The following is a 5,221-nucleotide window of genomic DNA, read 5'->3' on the forward strand; positions in this document are numbered from 1 at the left end:
TAAGCCTTTCTTATGAATGGTAAAGAATGTCCCTCAAGGGACATTGCCACCTATTCTAAAATTGATAATGCATTTTTGGTTATATGCAGGATAGTCATATCATGTTAGACATAACTGTAATGTGATTAAATATAAAATTTGTTTGCAATTGTATGTGGGATAGTTTTATCATGTTAGGCCTACTTATGAACTGGTTATTGTTTTTGTTTGGAAATTAAACATGATATAAAGAGAAAAATTATGTGTCAAGTTGACAAGGAATGGACTTATGGCTGATTTTTTTTTTAAAGATTTATTTATTTATTTTGTATACAGCATGTATGACTGCAGGCCAGAAGAGGGCACCAGATCTCATTACAGATGGTGGTGAGCCACCATGTGGTTGCTGGGAATTGAACTCAGGACCTCTGGAAGAGCAGTCAGTGCTCTTAACCTCTGAGCCATCTCTCCAGCCCCTTTTTTTTGGTTTTTTGAGACAAGGTTTCTCTGTGTAACAGCACTAGCTGTCCTGGAACTAGCTCTGTAGACCAGGCTGGCCTTGAACTCATAGAGATCTGCCTACCTCTGTCTCCCAAGTGCTGGGATTAAAGGCAAGTGCCACCACTGCCTGTTGTGGTGGTTATTCTTTCTTGTCAACTTGACTATATCTAGAATCAACTAAAATTGAAGCAGCTGGTATACCTATGAAAGTTTTTTTTCTTAATTAAATACTTTAAAATGGGAAGACCTGTAGTGGATACCTGTTCCACCTATGACCTTGAAGTACCAGCCCCTAAGGTGTGGCCTCTGAGCTAGCTTAAGACTGAGGGGCACATACACAGGCCCCTTTTCTTCTCTCCCTTGTGGGCTTGGACGGTGGGGATTGACTCAGGCGGCAGAAGCAGCATGGGATCGGCCATCAGCCTTCCAGGACTCTGCAACGGATTTGCCTTATCCTGTTTAGTGAGTTCTTCTCCCCAGTATCATTTCTTAATAAAGAATTCCTTTATCAGTATCTGTGGATTATCTGCAATAAAGACTCATTTTTAACCCGGATCTCTTGAGGTGAGAAGAGCCACCTTTAACCTGGGCCATGCCTTCTGCAGGCAGCCTATGTAAAGTACCCAGAAGAAAGAAGCGCCCTCTCTCTTTTTGCCTGATTGTTCTCGCTCTCATTTGGAAAGTCTATTCCTTCATTGGCATTAGAGCCTACTTCTTTGGAATTCCAGTGTCTACTGAAGACCAGCTGAGACAGCCTCATGGACTGAACAAACTACTAGATTCTTGGACCTTCCATTGTTAAGGCAGCCATTGTTGGACTAGCAGGACCACATCCTGTGAGCCACTTTAAGAAAACATATACATATATTACATAATAGAAACATAACGGACAGAATACATATGTACACACATACTCTAGAGCACTGGTTCTCAACCTATTGTGACTCCTTTTGGGGTCATATATCAGATATCCTGCATATCAGATATTTACATTACTAGTCACAACAGTAGCAAAATTACAGTTATGAAGTAGCAATGAAATAACTTTATGGTTAGGGGGTCACAATAAGGAACTGTATTATAGGATATTAAAGGGTCACAACATCAGGAAGATTGAGAACCACTACTCTAAGAGTCTAGAGAATCTTACTAATACAGCTTGGGTAAGGTAGGCTGGCCTTGCAGGGACAGAGGGTTGTCTTCTCATCTGGTTTGCTTGATTCTTGGAGAAGGTCGTCTGATCCTCATTTCAGATGAGGACGCTGCGTGAGGGAGATCACACAGCCGAGAGGAGGAGAAAGTGGCAATAACTAAACCTGTAGGCTGAGTCTTGCAGTGCACATTTGCTCTCACAGAATCTTACACGTTGCTGAGTGGTGAGCAACAGGTCTGGGCCTCCCTGGGTCCCAGGGCAGAGAGAAATTTAAGTACAAGTACTGAGACCACTGACAATGCAGTGTAGAATGGAGCCCAAGGCAGTCAGTGATAGTGATGCCGTGAATGACTATGGACACCAGACCAGAGCAAGGTAAGCCAGGTGGGGCCAGTCACTTCTGATAGTTCACTAGGGTGTCAGACAGCATGATCAGCTACAGAGGAAGCCTTAAGCCTGGGACCCAATTCCTCTAAATTGAAACGTTCTCTCCTGGAGTGAAGAGCAAGCACATGCCACTTTTCAGGCTCAGGAAGCTCAGAATGTTTTCAGATCCACAAGGCACTGCCCAAAGTTACATAAGCAACAGTTGCTGAGTTGAGGAGACTCTCCCAGGAAGCTGTCTTCAAGCTGCAGTGAATGCTCTGGGTGCAGCACTCATGCATGAGCCGTCATGTTGAGGAGGGCTGCGTTTGAATCACCCTGGTCCTGTAAACAGCCCATCACTTACGCTTCTGTAAGTAAACCCTATAAACTCACTTGTTAATTAAGCTAGACCTAGATGGAATAGTTTCTTTGGTCTGTAGTTGGTACTTTATCTGGGGTTAATAGATGTGTGCCCATTTATCCTTAGTAAAAGTCAACTAATTTCTGGGAAACTAGGACTCCCTGCAGCAGAAGAAGGGCCCATGCCTGGAATCTAACAGCATGAGGGAGAAGACCTTTCCCTGTGGCCACGTACCTGGGTTTCTGAGAACTTCTCCATAGGAGCCCAAGGCCAGGGATCTGACCAGGATGTCTTGGGACCTCATCTTTAGTATTAGAAACTCATGGATCAAAGAGCAGAGCAAAGCAGAGGCAGGCGAGGCTGATATTTTTCTCACATTCTTTCAAACATTAGCTTTATTAAACAAACTCAAAGGGATCAAAAGCCAGCTGCAGGCCCCATTGGATCCCTCTACCCTCTCCTGAGGCTAGCAGCTGCTCCCCTTCAGTGCATCCTATACAGATTTCCTCTGCCCCCACTTCTGTTTCTTCCTGTTGCTCCGTCTCTCACGATGGAGCCCATAACATGATCTCTAAATGTTGACAAGAAACCAATGTTTGAGACAAAAGACCCGAGCTAGAGTAGTTTATAAAGAACGGAAGCTTGTTATTTACAGTTCAGGAAGCTGGAAGTTCAAGATCTAGCTTCATTAGATTTGGTGTTTGGTGTGGCCACTATGCTTTCCAGCAGGCCCCTGTTGAAACCTTGCCTGGGGGCAGACAGCAGGACAAGAGTCCTTTTACAGAATGCTATCCCATTTCTCAGGCCAGAGCCTTCTAATTCAGCCATCTGTGACCACACCTTAAAGCTCTTACATTGAGTCAGGCAGTGGTGGCACACACCTTTAATCCCAGTACTCGGGAGGCAGAGCCAGGTGGATCTCTGTGAGTTCAAGGCCAGCCTAGTCTGCAGAGGGAGATCCAAGACAGGCACCAAAACTACACAGAGAAACCCTGTCTCAAAAAACCAAAAAAAACTCCCCCCAAACAAAAGAAGTTCTTACACTGAGGTTCAGGCTTGGCATGAATTCTAGAGGGACTTCATCATTAAATCATAGCAGGGAGTACCCAGGAGGATGTAGAAATAATCCTTCTAGCCAGCAAACTCAGCTCCAAAATCACAGCATGGTCATTTTTCACTGTGGGTCATGCATTAATTTCGCTAGACAAAACACAGGGCACTCTTCCCAGACCCTCTGTTTTGTCTCCTTCTGCAAGGTACCCCACTTGGGAAGACCCCACTCGAGCAGCAACAATAGTAGTGGTCCCCACAGTCTCTGCCAGCCTGACAGCTTTTTAAATTTCATAAAAGCCCTTGTGGATTAGTGTTGTATCTTCTTCCACTTATAGGTGAGGAAACCAGAGCTTCATCCTAAGTAACTTGCCTGGAGCCTGCAAACGACAGAAGCAAGATTTAACACCAGGCCTCTTCAGCTCCAGAGTTGGACACAGATTGCACTTTTGTGCTAAAGAGAACATCCCAAGGGCCTGGGAGGCTGGACTAGGACAGAGAGTAGCCAGGAGGTGCCAAGGCCACCCTAGCACATACCCAGAAGAGAGGTGCACAGCCCATACCTTATCTTAGGGACAGATCTCACTTGTCTGGGCCTGTCAGCTTACAGGCCTTCATCTGATCAACACCACTGTGGGTACCAGCCTTGGTTAGATGGCCTTGTGTGGACCTCTTATAGCCCAATTTCTACCTACTGGTCCTGTTGGTCTTGAGGTAGGTTTGAGTCCTTTGCTGACTATCCCAAGTCCCCTCTGGCCACACTGGCTCCTTTCTCAGCTTCCCTGTGGGCACCAACTCCTCTACCTACTAACTCCACAGAGTCCCTAGGGTCTCTTCTAGGGTCTCATCCTGTGGGGCCTCTATTTCTTCACAGATCTGGCACTAGTCCTGTATTTTCTCTGCAAGCCAACTCCAGGCTCATGGGTTTGGTATTGGGTACCTAGATCTAGATATAACCAAGTCTGAAGTCATGGCTCCAACTCTCCTATGAACTAGTCTTCCTGGGCCCTCTGGCCTCCAGCAAGCTTCCCATGATTTCAGCAGAGATTCAGTATCCTGTTTCTCTCTCAGCTCCTGGACAGGGCAAGGTGCATCTACCACACCTCGGCCATTCCTCCTCCCAGGCAGTAGTCTCTGGGATAAGAGGGTTCAGAGGCTCTCACACTGAGACTCCTGTACACATGCAGGACAGTCAATATATGTGTATGTGCTGTTACCAACATCTGGATCTACAAACCTCTAGCTGCTAGAGTCTAGCACGTGTTTCCATGGTTGGATCTGAAGGGGAATAGCCCAATCTAAGACACATGTAGAGAACAGAAAAGACCAACAAAGTCCCACCATTCTGTCATCAATGTTTTCCTCATAAGGCTGTAGACTTACTGGATCTGGTGACACAAAGAGTTAAAAGCACCCCCATCATGCAGGGAAGGAGCACAGAGGCAGTTCTGCACTGAGGTTGTGGACTGTCTGCTCTCCGTGACCAGCTTTCATCTGAATTAGTACATTTGTTGTGTCCACCATTTAAGATTGGATTTCTGTTTCTACCAACTAGATCAAGAATCTCATCTAAGATAGGAGTGGGAGGGGCTAAGGCACAGGGAGTATTTAGGTCCTGACCCTTACAGTCCTGAGATCTGAACCATCAAGCCTCTAATCTGAGGAGCTGGCCAGTCCTGGCATATTCTTAGATACTGTGACCAAATGTGATTCAACACAGCTGCAGGTTCCTTGGAGGGTTAGGATGGAAGATGGCCCAAGACTGCTAAGGACAGTTGCACTTCCGAAGCTCTCAAGGCTTCTTGACCTTG

The sequence above is a fragment of the Peromyscus eremicus genome, chromosome 4 (genome assembly GCF_949786415.1).
Source record: "Peromyscus eremicus chromosome 4, PerEre_H2_v1, whole genome shotgun sequence".
NCBI lineage: Eukaryota > Metazoa > Chordata > Mammalia > Rodentia > Cricetidae > Peromyscus > Peromyscus eremicus.